The 16,025-nt window shown below is 35.6% G+C and overlaps 1 protein-coding gene across 14 annotated transcripts in view; it reads left to right on the forward strand.

Annotated features, from left to right (window-relative positions):
• ADGRB3 (adhesion G protein-coupled receptor B3) overlaps positions 1–16,025 on the forward strand; it is a 448,324-nt gene that overhangs the window by 163,960 nt on the left and 268,339 nt on the right. The gene's annotated exons all lie outside the window — the stretch shown is intronic.

Genomic DNA, 16,025 nt, shown 5'->3' on the forward strand with positions numbered 1-16,025 from the left:
ACTGCTGGGATGATTGTCTTCTGAAAGTGAATAATAAAGGCATAAGTAGAAGAAAACAGGCCACCTCTTGTTTTTAAGAAAAAAAAGCCCAAACAAAACACTATTTTTTAAAAAAAGTCTCTATCTGGCTTTCTTTTTCTGAGGTCCAGCTTCTCTGCCATGTGCTATATTTCTAAATTAATATTCCCTTGTGTTTGTTGACTTATAGCAAAGAGCACTGAACAGCTTTATGTTTTGTCTTTTCTAATACCCAAGGGCCTTTGAGTGGCAGCTTTCTGCAGATGTGAGCATTACTGGAGGAGGGCCTCTGTGTATTTTGGGTGCAGGAGCTATCCAGGCTGCTTTGACAGCCATGCTGACTGCCTTGAGAGAAGAGAGGCCACTGCTCCCATTTTCATTATCAGATCTGCCTCCCTATCTTTGGTCACCTTGGTCCAAATGAAATTGCTCTTATTCACAAGGGAGGCAGTGCTCTCCTTCCAAGCTTGGGCAATTTTGCTGTCTCTAGGTGAAGACAACTGCATTCACCAAACTCTCTGTAAGCAGGAGTACAAGCCCTTATTCACAGTTTGTGGACTCAATGGTTGAAGATGAAACGATCTTATTATGGTTCTACAGTGGCACGCACAGATCTCCAGAACCTTGCTGTGCCACGATTGATCAGACTTAGAATAAAATATCTACTGCTGGGTCTCTAACAAGCACCCCACAGGCCTCATCTGTCACTGGTTATTTATATCAAAGTGACCTTAGAATGATGTACAAGCAGAAGATGCTTAGGGAACATGATATTGATGATCAAGGAAAATGTCCTACCAGGCTGTCAGTGGCCTCGCTACAAGCTTCTTGAGGGCAGCCTGGCACTCAGCCTTCAGTCTCAGCATGCAGAGCCCTGCACTAAGTCCCATGGACCCACAGGATCACAGGTCAGCTCCCTGCTGAAGTCACCAAAGGAAGCAGGAGCTGTGGAGACAAACCTGCACTATTCACACCTTCCGTTAAAGCCATTCCAAAAACAGTATGCAGGGAGATCCCTTTGATGCGGTTATGAAGATGCAGAGCATCTGATTAGAAGCAAAAGCTTGAAGAGCTGAGTTGCTATTTTGCCATCAACCGGGTCAGAAGAAATATGCCATATTTGATTTGAAAGGCTTCATTCTTTAATTAACACATTGAATGATCATGCTTTATAGGCTAATAGCTGAGGTTTCTTGTGGGATCAAAAATGTGTATATTTGTCTGCTTGCAGTTCATTGCATCAGTTTTGAACAGTAGCAGAATATTTATGAACTCCTACAAACCTCACAGTCAGCTGAAACTCCTTTTTCCTAATGAGAACTGCAGCTGACAAGCAGCAGCCTCGATAGCTTGAATATGATAAGAATTCATAGCCATGAAACAGAATTCCAGGTCTGAAGCTGAATAAGATCACTGGTTTTAGGTACTCGTTTTCTGTGTGGCTCCGTTTATTCATCCTTAGCACATGCAGAAATTACCAACAACTTCTCCATCAGTACCTGATTATATAGAATAGGAACTGTGAAGCGATACATAGGTTTCAAAGATTCTGAGCTGCTATTTCCTACTTGTTATAAATTTAGAATTGTTAATTTCTTAACAACCTTAGGGGGGTGGGATGAGCAGGTTTGAAGCTGCTTATCATTAGGTTATCGTCTTTAACATTTTATTCCTCTGCATGCTCAATGTAATTATGATTCTTGGATTACATCCCACATAATTCTTTTACTTCTTTTTTTCACTAAGTAGAGTTGATATTATTTTTTATTATGAAGGATAAATGTAGGAGGTAATATTTTATTTTTACTGTAAATCCTACTGTGTTTCAATAGATGCAATTTTTTTTTTCTAATTTGTATTTCTCCAAATCTATTCACTGAAATAATTTCTGAAATAACTGATTTTTTGCTTCATGGCACAAATATATTTTGGGTTGACTTAAATGTGTAGCTGAGAAAGGGCTTTGGTTTTAGTTAGAATTAAAATTCAAATTGTAGCTATAACACAAATAACACAAATAAAGCTATTTCAACTTTTTCAAAATGCTCTTCTTCTTGCTTTCTCCTTTCTTCCCTTTTGTCTGAAACTCTTAGCTTAGTTTAGATTAACTAGTAATTCTGGCCTTGGGAACAGCTTTTTCTTATGAAATTCTTGATATGATAAATATCACTTACTGCCCAGTGGAATTCCCTATTGATACAGTCTCTCCTGAATTAGATTTAATGTTTACCTGTCCCTGTACTGTATCATGTTAAAATGAATCAAGATAATCACATGCAATTTTCTTGTGACATTTTTAAGAGAGGTTATTTAGCTTAGAGATAATAGTAAACAATGATGTAAATAAAATTAAATGAGTGTATATATATATGACATACTAAAGTTTTAGTTAAAAGCAGAGCAGTTAAAACCGGTACCATTCATCTCATTCATCTTACATACCTTGAGGATGCTCTGAATTAAGTTCATAAACAGCCAATGAAAACAGAAGCCCTGATGATTAAGTTACTCTGTCATCCTCAACCCTATAATCTTCCTGGGCAGAGCAGAGCCAGACTGACCCTAATCAGACATGTAAGCATATGTGATTTCTTTGCTTCTGGAGAGACATGCTTTTAGGGTTTGTTTTTTTTTTTTTTTTGTTGGTTGGGTTTTTTGATTTTTTGGTTTTTTTTGCTTGGGTTTTCCCTCTTTTTTTTTTTTCTTTTCTTTTTTTTTTTTTTTCCTTCATCCATTTTTCTGCTTGGCTGATTTTCTTCTTTAGATGTTGCTTAGTTAATCATAGGAATGCTACTTTTTCCTGATGTTCTGAAGCCTGCAGAAGTCTCTTTTCTGGTATACCAAATTCTGTGTCCAACAAGTAAATTTCTATTTGCAAGATTTCCAAGACCTGTAAGAGGATCTACTCCTTGCAGAGGGAAGGAGAGAAACCAGAAGTAACTCTGCCAACAATTTCCATCTTAAACGAGTGGTATTTATGCAGACTCTTTACAAATTAGTCATAAATATTCCCTGGATCCTGAATTTATAAGTCTTAAGGTCTCAGAATTCCTAAACTATGTTCTGACTACCAGGGTTAGGTAATTAAATAACCATGGAAATAATGCATTTCTCCAACTGTTAGTCTCAAGTCTGGATCTACAGCTAGTTTTTGAAACTGGTGTGGGATTTAAAATTTGTTTCAACTACAAATACCAGCTAAGGGATTTATCCTTCCTTACACAAAAAAAAAAAAGAGTTGTCTCTAGGGTCAGGTGGGTTTTTTTAAGTTTTATTTATGTACTTTGAATAGCATCTTCTTTTCAGACTAAAATTTGTGTACTTCTCTATTGCTACAGGCATTTGTTCAGAAGAGCACCAATTCTCCAGTCGTCCCGTGTAATAATTTTTCTCTGCACAAATGTTTTACTATTTTTAATAAATTCTTGCTCTTTTAGCAAGCTGCCAAAGACCTGCCATAGAAATGTTTAAAAGATGTAGTGGCTGATATTCCTAACTGCAGTTTAGTACATACCCAGTGAATACAACCATAACATTTCAAGTCAGTAACAGTGATGGGCCTTGGAATAGTAAGAAAACAGCAACAAGAAAAACATTGTCCCAACTGGCACTTTTTCTCCTGGGTTATTGCACTGTCTCATTTTTAATACTGGGAATAATTTACTGTGATTACATTTTTAAAAACTGCTACTTATAGGGAAATCCAAGCTGACCTCATCATGAATAAGGATTTAGTGAAATCACTCTTTAACTAGCTGCAATTGTTCCCGTAATCTAAAGCATTAAATAGTATGGATATGCAGAAGAATCCTCATGATCTAACAGAACATAGAGTTAGAAGCTAGAAAATCATTATTATGGGTCTGGCAGTCCTGTGTTCTGCTCAAAACCAGATAAATTAATCTTTCTGGAGCTAGTTCTGCTCACACAGCAGTTATATGCACATTTAATTCTGTTATTTCATTACTTTTGATTTACACTGGTGGAGGTCAAAGTATTGTAATTTGTAGGTAATGTTACTCTAAAACCACACAACATGAGGTAGAATAAAATAGACAAGTCTATTCTTTTGATAGTGGGAAATCATTGAAATGCAACATAAAGTTATCAAAATTATATATGTGCTAACTCGGATTACCAGTATAGGGGGCTGAATATTAGCAGTAATGACTTATTTTTGGACAAAATCTGTTACATAAAAAATTGCTTCTTCATGTCTTTCGGGAACCTGTAATGATTTTTGAAAAGCATAAACTGCATGAAAGGACAAAATGGAAACATCTGTTCTATGGTCTAAATTCTATACCTGTGCAGTTATATGGCATCAAGCCCTTTTCCTAGAGGTAGACCTTGTGCACCCAGGCTATCCTTTGGAGATGTTTTACATATGTTAGCATGTGGGCATTTGTATAACCACATCTTGCATCAGTGGGTTCTGCTGTCATCCTGGGAAATAAACTTCCCTGACTGCAAATGTAAGTACCTAGAGTCCAGAGTCAGTTCTGGCACAGAGCACTCCAGTTCAGTCAGGCTTTGCAGACCTATTGCTGCATTGCTTTCAAACCTTCATTAAAACTAATGGCACGTTACTTTTATAACCTAGGATTCCTTAAACAGATTTTAGTTGAGTTATAGTTTAGTTTAGTTATATATTAAACAAATAATGATTTTTAAAAACCAAAAATGTATTTTCATTTGCTGAAAACTGTTGTTAAAATCATAAGACTTTAATCTTTAGAACTACTTTATTTACTCTGAGATGTAAATGAATATCAAGTTGAAGTAACATTTTAAATAAAAACAGATCAAACTTAAATATATCTAGGAAAATAGAAAAAAATATTCCTCAAGATCAATACAAAATGAGCAGTCTGTATTTGGTCTAAAGCTAGGATTTTTTTTCTGGTCTTTTTAGAACTGCTACTTTAGGAGCTTCAGCATAAGTTTTTCAGCCTACTTAACTTGCTCTTGATGACATGCTCTCGACTGAATGCTGTATAACTTCTGTGGTCAGGATAGTGGGTTGTTGTCTGAGTTTTCTGAACTCATGATCTCCTCTGCCTTATTATTTTTTTGAAGTTTCCTGTTAATCACTTCAGTGAATATGAATATATATGTAATCTGTTCAATATGGTAGTAGTGTTGGAGCCATGGTCATCTAAGTACATACCTATATTTCTGCTTTTGGTTGGACAGTCAAAATAAGTCTGTAGTGAGCATAATTTAATTTATTTATTCAGAATTTTTTTTTATGTAATTATTCCACTCTACATGCCTACAGTAGACTTCTTTCAGGTAACCAAATAATTAGGATATTTTCAGAGAGCCAACACAAAGGAGGCAAAGGCCTAATTTGAGAGAAATTCAATTTTTTGTTTAAAAATAGCTTTGTATAAAAGCTATTTTATTGAGCTCTGTAGGGAACTCATTCTTTTCCAGCCCTTTCTAGGCAGCAGAGTAGAGGCATTTGGAGAGATTTGTAGGCTATCTGTGGGAAGATGTGTAAGCAGCACTGTAGATTATTCAAAAAAAAGGTTTCTAGTTAGGAGCAGTAGGATGAGATTCAAGTCTCTTAAAGACCATGATATACATCCCAGTCACAGGTCTCTAGCTGTTAAAGGAAAGTCTGTTTGCTCTAAGTAAAACATAATGAGCTGCAGACTTCTCCAAATTATATTAGGGTTTTTGGGTTTTTTTTATGTCCATAAGCAATAGGTCATTCTGAGAATGCATTTATGTAAGTTACAGAGATCCCAGGGTAATGAGTATTGCAAACTCTATAGTTCTAAGTCCAGAACAAAACACCTTCACTGAAAAAAATCCCTGCTTGCAATCTCCACACATTCATATATCTTAACTATTGGCATAATTTCTGCAAATGTTGGTCCATGGTGAGCTAAGACAGCTTTTAGGTAGCCACATTGCATGTTTTGCTGACAAGCTGAAATGAATTATATAAGAGGTATCTTATGGAGCCATCATGGAGTAGACACTTCTAAAAGATCCTTATTATTGAGATGTGTAGGAGAAGCTCTATAGAGTACACTTCAGTTAATCATTGTGGAGGTCATAAGGTATAGATTGCTGCAGTAATATTTGTAGGGCATGCGTGAGAATTTTAAGTGATTCAAGTGTGTAATATCACACCAGAATGTAGGAATAATAGGAATACTAAAATCAATTATTTCAGTGCTTATTGATGAAAGACAAGCATGCTCTTCCACCTCTGAGGATGTACCACTTCAGTAGTGTCATACCCATGATTTTCCCTATGAGTATCAATGTTGTGTCAACTAGATTGTGTTTTCTATTGCTCTCTAATTTAATCAGTGAAGTGGCCCAGAAGGCACTTTGCTATGACAGAGTAGAAATCTCTGGCATGGCTGAAAAACAGCATTTTAAAAAGTTTTTTTAAAAATATGTATGTTGCAAAAACCAGCATTATATTGATGGGTCTCAGAGTAATCTATGTGCTTGGTAAACCTGTAGAGCATCATTATCATAGTCTCACTAATTCTAATGGATTCATCTGCTCAGTCAGTAAAGTGCTGTTCCTGTGTTAAGAGCAGTACACTGTGATCAGATAGATTATGCCTATGGAATACATCTGCTCCTAGGTCAAATCTTCTGCTCTTTGATTTTTTTTATTATTTTATATTTTGACATAAGGTATTTTTTTCTGGTGTTAAGTAGATGAGAAATCCTGCACCTCAGTTGTTCTTTAATGCAGGCTTCAGGGTGAACTTCTGTAAGAGGTGTTTGACAAACTGTGCTTTGTTTAGCTCAGATCTGCAGCTGAACTCTTAGTTTGCTTTTGCAGAAGCATTGCATGGGCAACACCTGTAAAATAAGCTGTGGTACTCTCTGACACTGGCCCATGGTGCTAGGAAGGAAGGACATGGTAGCAGATGCACTGAGATACTTTTTTTAAGTGTGGATGATGCAGTGAGAGTGAAGAAAAACATTGGGTTTTAGCCTCAGTGAGATACTCGACTCCTTAAATTAATTGCTGGATCTGACTCTGAAATCAGAATTTCAGAGATATAGAGAAGTGCTTTTACCAAAGCCAGCGAAAACATCTAATTTATTTCTAAAAAATCCCAAAATATCTAGGTCCAAGAGATTTTCTCTGATAGTTTTTGTTTAGATCTCTTGTGTGCTTTCCTACTTAAAATCCTGCGCATGTATTTTTGAAGGAAGGATTTAGATTTATTTTAAGATTTGGTTTTAGTTATTTAGCATTGAAACAGGCTCTCTAGGGAAGTGATGGAGTCACCATCCCTGGAAGTGTTCAAAAAATGGGCACTCAAGACATGATTTAGAGGTGAACATCATAGTAGTGCTGGGATGATGGTTGGATTAGGTGATCTTAGAGGTATTTTCTGATCTTAACAATTCTATGATTCTATGATTGTGAAAATTGTATCTGAGGTTTAAATTTGAATCACTGGGTTTCCTCTCATTTGTGTTGTCTTTTCCCATTAAGTTTATTCTATTGACTAGAGAAGAATTATTTATGACTCATATTTAAGACCACACATGTCCCACAGGAGTTCAGAGAGAACTTATGGCACCATAAGACACCTCTTAAGAGGTTCCAGGTCTGTTTTGGAAACCACTGCAACACCCTTCCTATCAGGGCAGTGTGCCATGCACAGATCTCCCATGATGAGCTGGGTGGAATAATGTTTGAAACTGCATGTGTGTGTTAATTAACCTGCAAGTGACAGCTGGCAAGGGCACACACCCTTGTGAACTGCTTATATAAACCTCTTAACTCGAGTAGAAGGTCTCTTGTTTTGGTAAACACCTTCTCAGCTTTCAAACTTTAGTCTGCCTGGGTGGAATGAGGCCATTTTACAGCAGCCAAGGCTCTTGTCCTTTACTTTTATTCTTCTCTTCTCTGAATAAATTTAGCAGCCATTCATGATGTCTGTATACATAACAGCCAGCTTTTTGGTATCACAGATGATAAAAATGTAATGTGCAAAATTCACATCCAGCAACACTTCTTCCATTTTTTATTATTTTTTCATAAAAACAATTTAGGAGACTTAAATAAGGACAAGAAAATGCTCTTAAAAAGGCATGCAATATCATTTAGCTTTACCTAGAAGCTTTAACCATTCTAAAAAAACATCCACACTCAGTTTAACTGTTCTTAGTGATTACAATTTGCAGTACCTGTTATTTAAAATATTGATTCTTGTTCCTTCCCTTCATACAGCTTTAGAATCTTTCACAGAGTGTAAACTTCCCTGTCAAAAATTCATAGATAATTCATCTCCTATTTTAATGAGTGCTTCTATCATTTAGAAAAGATTAGGCAACCATCTGCAGGAATGTCTGTGCTAAATAGTTGCAGGGCAAGGAAATAGTCTAGATGTCCTTGTGAGTCCTGCTTTCTACAGTTTACTTCTTTTTCAGTCTTTCTAGAACAGAAAATAAGAATTATTGAATACAAGAATAGCTTAGGAAATTACAGTTTGTTCTCAGTCATCATCTCTTGACTTTTAATTGTACAGAACACTAAAGAGGCACATACTGGCCTGTGTGTAATAACCACGTAGTTTGCTGCAGAAAACAGAGTGTTTATATAAAAATGGTGCCATTCTGAAATAACTCCTCCACTGGCTAACCATAACAGTAATTCAATTAATTCAATATATGGCAAAAGCAAAATACTTAATGCAGAAGTAAAATAGTATGAAATTTAGGGAAGAAATGAAGATACTGAAGAATCATTATTATACAATGATTTAAATTTTTAGCGGCTACACATGAATAAGTTATTATAGTAGAAACATTCAAATGATAAGAATACTACAAGAGAATGCATTAAAAGTGTTTCATTTTAAAAAACAAAAATTTATAAAGGTAAGCCCCTGTGCTTTCATTCTTTAATGTGTTATTACATTCATGTATCTTGAGAAAACAGTATGGAGTATGAGAATAACATACTGCTGTATTTACAGGATTTAAATGTTAAACTTGAAAATGTAAAGTGCTTTTATCAGTATTGTTAATTTTATTTGAATACAACCATTTTGGGATGGATTACTAGGGAAATATTAGAATGGGAAAAATGTGAACTACAGAGCATCTTCTGCCTACCTGGCTATGATAATTACAAATGTCAGATTTGGTAGATATAAAAAGGGGTGAAGTTGCATTTTGGGCTTCCATCCACCCCTCCTTTTCCTGTTTGCTTAGTTATAATTCTGCAAAGCCCATGTGAAAACACACTACCTGCTATGGTGACATTTTACATTCATTTTGAACAGGTATGAGTCACTTTACCGGATTTTTATTCTCAGTTTCTCCTGTAGCAAACTCTGTTATTTCCCTTCCTGGCCCCAATTGCTCATCACCATACACCTGCTCATCAGGTGAATGGTGATGAGCAATTGGGGCCAGGAAGGCTAATAATAGAGTTTGCACGGTTTCAACATTCTCTGCACATTGAAAGTGAAGAAATATTACATCTTTATGATATTCTTCACTTATCAAATCTGTAACCAGGTTCAAATCCACTGATCAAATAAGTAAACAGGTTCAGATCCTACTAAAGATAATGGCTGGCCAAGAGAGTCACTGCAGAGATGCACAGAGAGACAGCAGATTGCATTGCCATGAGAAATCTTGCTCCTTGGGATTTGTGCTATCATTTATATTTTAATTCAGCAATACTTCATTTCTTATGTCATTAAAATACCAGCAGTAGTATTAATCCAAAGTTATGTCCTAGGAGTAAATGGGTCTCCCTAGAGATGAATATAAACTAATTACCTTTGTACAATATGTTGACTGTTTAGAATACATAATTGTTTTCCCTAATTTTTTGAGAGATGAAAGAATGCATACATATATGTATTAGGATATCTCTGTCTACAAGAGTAAAGAAATCTTGTATCTAATTTCTCACAAATGTTTACCTGTCTTTTATTTCATAAAATGCAATAATTTAGTACAATCTAAAAAATATACTGTGTTAGTACAAATGCTTTTGCCTTTCATATTTCCATTATCATAAAATCCTTTCTATGTTTTCATGAGTACTAGCATATTTTTCTCACTGTCCTAATGAATACAGCTCAGTTCAGACCTTAATTCACTCTATTGAAAGAAATTATTCCATTCAGTTTGGAACTGATCAAAGCTCTTCTATACTGTTTTGGAGAGCCAAAAGGGGACTTTTTATGGGACCAGGATCTACGTAGGAAGTAAGCAAAGGCTGTTTTAAGAACGTTTTCCACATTCACTTAGAAGAGGTTCCCATGGAAATCTAATTCAGCTAATAGTTACGTTACTCTTTTGGCAGCTTGCCTGCCTCATGAGGAAATATCATTTTAAGGGGTTCCCATAGAAAGCTATAGCTTAAATCTGTACTGCAGAGTGATGGTATTCACTAATGCCCTGAAGCTCTGTGTCCTGCCAATGCAGCATTAGAGAACAAATGCTTCCTTGTGGGGTCTGGGTACACTGCTACAGTGAGAATGCTACTCAGATTTCCTTCTGTCATAGGGCTTACTGTAAGGGAAAAAGAAAAAAAAAAAAAAAAACAGAAAAAAAAATCAAGGAAAAAAAAAGCCCTGCAATTCGTGTTTTATTCATTTTGGGTGTTTTGTTGGGGTTTTAGTAATCTTCAGACCTACAAAAGAATAACTAAAAATAAAGAAGAAAACAAAAACCTCTTAGTCCTTTGAATGTAGCGATATTTATTATGTATATATATGAGAGATAATTTTATAATGAAAATGTAATAGAAAGTCACAGCTTCTTAAGTCAATGCAAAATTGTGCTTCCAAGTCAACACACATTCTGCCATCTAGTGACCAGAAGAAATTGTACTGACCAGTTCCAATGTGATGAGAAACCCCAAGTAGTGCTACTGCTGTGTATCTTTGTGGGAGAACCTCTAAAATGGGTTAAAAAATGTGCAGAAAACCTTTTCATGCTCTGGGAAGTCAGAAATTTATCAGATCTACTGAAATTAGTTAATATTGCATCCCAAAATTTGATTTAAACAGACTGATTCTTTATATATTTCTGTAGTCTTCTTTCTTCCATTCCCCCTCTCCTCCTCCCCCTTCACATGAGACTTACATCAGCATTTTGCATAATTTCTGGGAAAAATATTTGTGTGTTAGCACAGAGAGGATGCCATGCTACTGCAAGGTCTATTCTGTTCATTCAGCAGTCAAGAGTAAATGAAAACACTTGTTTGGCTAGTTACAGTTCAGGAGTGGGTAGGGTAGTATGAATCACGCTGCTGGAGCATTGTGGGTGACAGAAAATGACAGTCACTTTGGGGGGTTGACTGCCTCCTTTTGCTTTAAAGGTTTTTAAAAGCTTTCAGGAAACTGCTCTACTTGTTCTGTACAAGCTGATGACACTCAGCAACTCTCAGAAGTTCCTTGGCATTGTGTGTGTCCTAAGGGGGTAACCCTGGAGGTCTCAGAACCACTTTTTTTTGGTTTTAGTTCATTTATGATGTCATCACCAACTTCTATGATGAAAAAGGCTTTTTATATTAATGCCAGTGTGTCCTGAACCATAAATAGCACAATTCATAGTAGATGGTACACCATAATACATTTTTCCTCTGAAGTTCCCATGAAATATGATAAAAAATAGCCATAAAAGCCAGACCAACATGGTTTATAATGTCATCTGATGATTAGGATATATATGTAACAAATATATATGTTATGAATATCATAAAATAGCCTTAAAATTTGTTTGATATTTACCTTAATTTTAAAGAATATCCACTTGTCAAAAAGCAAAGACTTGGTGAGTAGAACCTTGCAAAGCTGGTATTTTTCTTTTGTATTTCTCAGTTGTCCTAGTTTGCATTTGTACACTGTTAACAGATTTTTTTCTTCTTTATCCCTACAGAGAGCACATGGCACCTCTCTCCTCTTCTAAAAATGCACACCTACACTGGCCGCAAGATTTTAGCTTCTCCTCTAAAAACTAAAAAGGTTACTCAATAGGAATAAAAATTCCCATAACATAACATAACATAACATAACATAACATAACATAACATAACATAACAATAAAGGTAAAGCCAATGGGACTGGTGATAAGAGCTGTAAATAATACCAAACTGTAAACTTTGGAATTGCAATTTTTTATTCTGTCCAAGAAGGCATGGAACTATATTACATGCCTCTGCTTATATGTAAAATGAAATCATGGAATCAGATAATCATTCAGGGTGGAAAAGCCCTCCAAGATCATTAACCTTTGACCAAACACCACCATGCCAACTAAACCATAGCACTAAGCACCATGTCCAATCATTTTTGAACACTTCCAGAGATGGTGACTCCCCCACCTCCCTGGGCAGTCTGTTCCAATGTTTAACCAAATGATACAGCATATCCATATTAAAATGTATGCATCACTGAAATGTTTTGAAGTATTGATCCATTATGAGCAGCTGAGGAGTAAAAACATAGGCCTCCTATTGCAGTGATCCCTTGTGCTTCCATAGCCACTGACAGCAGAATAAATTCTTTTATCAGATAATGAAACCTGATGCTTTCCACCACAAATGTTTGGAATGCGTTATGATTTATTACAAGTCTTGGTCTGTTTAAAATGATTCAAGGTTCCCCATAATGCTATTTTTATTTACATTTTGAGATATTTATGGGTTTTTATCTTCATGCTGTGTAGATTATAGCATTAACAATGTAATAAAAAGGCTTAAAACCCTTGCATGTTTTCAGGCCTAACTTAGAGTCACACTGTCAATTTCTGAATTAGACCATGCACCTATTTGTTGCTGAAAGGATTTGCTTTCCCCCTGTATTTAATGAAACAATATGATTAATATCAATGTTAGAGATGCTAGAGAAGAACTGTCCTGTTTCACCCAAATAAAATTTAGGACAGACATCACCAAAAAAATTCTCTTCAGAAACTAATGTCTACAAAAATACCTTCTTCTGGGTTAGAAAACTTATTTTCGGCAGCAAAAATTAGGTAAGAAGAGTGAGAATGATAAAAATTAATTTACTGAGAATGTCAATTCAAATATCCAATATTATATCCAGATATCAGGTCTTGAATCATGCTGACTTGACCTTGCAGGACACCTCTGTGCTATAATACTGCCTACATTAGGATGGTTCTTACCACCTTTCCCACACAAACAGATCCTTGAAACTTCTGTGCCATTTAGTCATACTCTAGACTGACTTGGGTTAAAATGCTTTCCCAGCCCAGACAGCATTTAGATACTGCCTCTCTGTGAAGTATTGAGGGAAAAAAAAAACAGCATAATGGGTTCACCTTCTGTGTTTATTACCTAGGATCTGAAAATGAAGGAAAGTTTCATTCTATTTAGTATTTATTGCAAACTTAAACAAGATATTATATTAAAAATGCTTCATAAAAATGCATTACTCTTAAACTCCTTAGATTAAACAATTTTGAGATCATTGTTTCTACTTATACACAGAAAGTGGACATTTCTGATCCCATTACAAAAATGCACTTGACCCTTTTTTTTTTCTCTCATGAGGCCTGAATTTTAATGAGGTCTCACCCATGCCAGTACATTGCATTTCCTGGTACTGCTTTTGTTCTCATGTGGCATTTGGTTAAATACTTCAGCTGAATATGAAAATAAGAGCATTGCATAAGTCTGGTTCCATTTTTTTGATAAAACTTATAAAAATATTTTTATCTGGGTAATGAAAAATTTATCTTTAATATATACTTGCTATATAAATGCTTAGTATATCAAAGGGAGATTAGCTGAAAAGTGCATCTCAAAGACCATCAGCAATAGTTGAAGTGAATTGAAAATATTTTGTTGCTTAAGTGGAAAAATGAAAAAACCGAGGCATTATAATCACGCTGAGTGGTATTTGTAACTCCATCATTATGACTGGGGCTCCATCAGGTATTATCCACAATGCAGAAAACTGATCTCCCAGACATCCCTTTGCCTCTCCACCAGCAGTCTCTGTCCTGCAGGACACTGCATGTGCCTGCACCCAGCACAAGATGCTGCAGGACTGGGACCAGAACATTCACCACCTCCCTGTATGCCTCTGGAAAGCCTTCCTCTAGCAAAGGTCTCCCATTATTGCACTCTGTACCTTCAAAAGTAGAACTAAGTCTTCTGCAAGAATGGTGCCATACCCTCTAAATTGCCTGACAAGCAGAGACCATGCAGGCAGCAAACTCAGAGTAAACATGCCTTGCTGTGACAGCCTCTGCAGGGGAGAAGCTATGTAAAGTCTCCTGCCATTACCATGCTAGTAATTACAGTTTAAATGTGTCATCTGTACTGCACCTTGTAAAAATTGTAAAAAATATTCTAATCACAGTTTGCATTAGAATATTAATTGTAATAAGAGATTTTCCACAGAATCAAAAGCTATCTTAAATCAGAGAAGCTGTAGAAGAGGTGTATTTTGGAAAAAAATTATTCATAGAATTTTTAACACATATATGTATACATACACATACATATAATATATTTGCATGTGTATATATACACATATATCATAAATATCTTATATTTATTTCTGGGATGTATTAAAATGTTGAATGTTTAATCCTCAAAATATATTTTATTAATTATATTTTCAGATATTCTCTTTAGAATGTGAACTGCATTGCTGTTCTCAAATGAATAATTAAATTTATATTTTAAGTGGTGCCAGTAATGAATATTTACAAAAAGAAACGCTAATTTGGAGAAATACATGAATAGTTTACTAGAAAGGGAAAAAACCTCTTTCTTCTGATTGACCCCTTAAAATAAGTTTACCTTTTATTGTTTCTTTAAATAGAAATGTTAATGTTTTAAATTATTTATCAAGACAATGTGTTTGCAAATAATATTTATTAGGGATATTTACATATCATATAATGTTTTGTGGTTTTTGAGGCAGAAAGGTAAGTTTTATTATCTTCATGCCTTTACAAACTGGGGAGAATTTTGAATTTTGCATTTGCAAGGTAACCTTCCAGCAGTAAGGTATTTTTTAATGTTTGTGTTCCTTGTGTTTCAGACACCTTCTGCCTCATCAGAAACTTTATGTGATTGTAGTTGAAGTAGTTTCAATGTTAACCCACATTTCCCAGCACAGGCTTCCTGAATTAGAGTCCCAGTTTTTGGGGTGTTTTTTTACAGAATATTTAGCACTGAGCTGCAGACAGCTGTGTGTGCCTGGGAGTATCATAGGGAACTGTGCTGAAGATACAGCAGTCCCCCTCTAAGTGCAAAAGACTTCCTGCATTTCATTACAGAAATGAAAAGTAGAGCTAAGGTAGAAGTCTAGGAGGTTTGCACAGGAACAAGAGAGGGTAAATGACAGCAGTTATAACAGGATTAACAACTAAAGCATCATCTCCCACACTCTGGGGCTGGATGTCACCGATTTTTCATGGGTTTTCCCTATTAAAATCAATGTGGAGAGTAAAATAGAATCTATAGTCTTTTAACTTAGAGGTTTCAGGAAGGAAGCAGATCACAAGCATTTGTTCTGCTGTATTCAACCTAAAAAATTAAACAGTTCATTGGCTAAATTATTATAATTTCCCACTGCCACCATTCCCAAAGATGACTTTTTATCTCTGTTGAAGGCTTCATCAGCCTGAAAGATGAGTGCAGAAATAGAAGTCCTCTGGAGGAGCAGCAGGCTCTGCCACAGAACAGCAATGTCTAACACTGTCACAGTCATTTTCTGGTGTGGTTTGCACGGATTTCAAATAAAGGAATAGAATGTCTGCATTTGAATAACTGTTTTTGTCCCATGTCATACAGCTGATTTATAGAATGTGTCACTACATTGAATGTTGGTTCATAAAATAAAATCATACTGGAAAATCTGCAGACATAAATTTAAGTATTTATTGAAAGCTGAGTGTAGCAAAGTTAAGTTGATGTTAACTGCCATGATCACTTGCCTGACTCTTGCCAGCAACTTCCAGGTATGTTTAGGAACATATTGCATGAGACAGTATGTGACTTT

This window comes from Agelaius phoeniceus, chromosome 3 (assembly GCF_051311805.1).
Source record: "Agelaius phoeniceus isolate bAgePho1 chromosome 3, bAgePho1.hap1, whole genome shotgun sequence".
NCBI classification, from domain to species: domain Eukaryota; kingdom Metazoa; phylum Chordata; class Aves; order Passeriformes; family Icteridae; genus Agelaius; species Agelaius phoeniceus.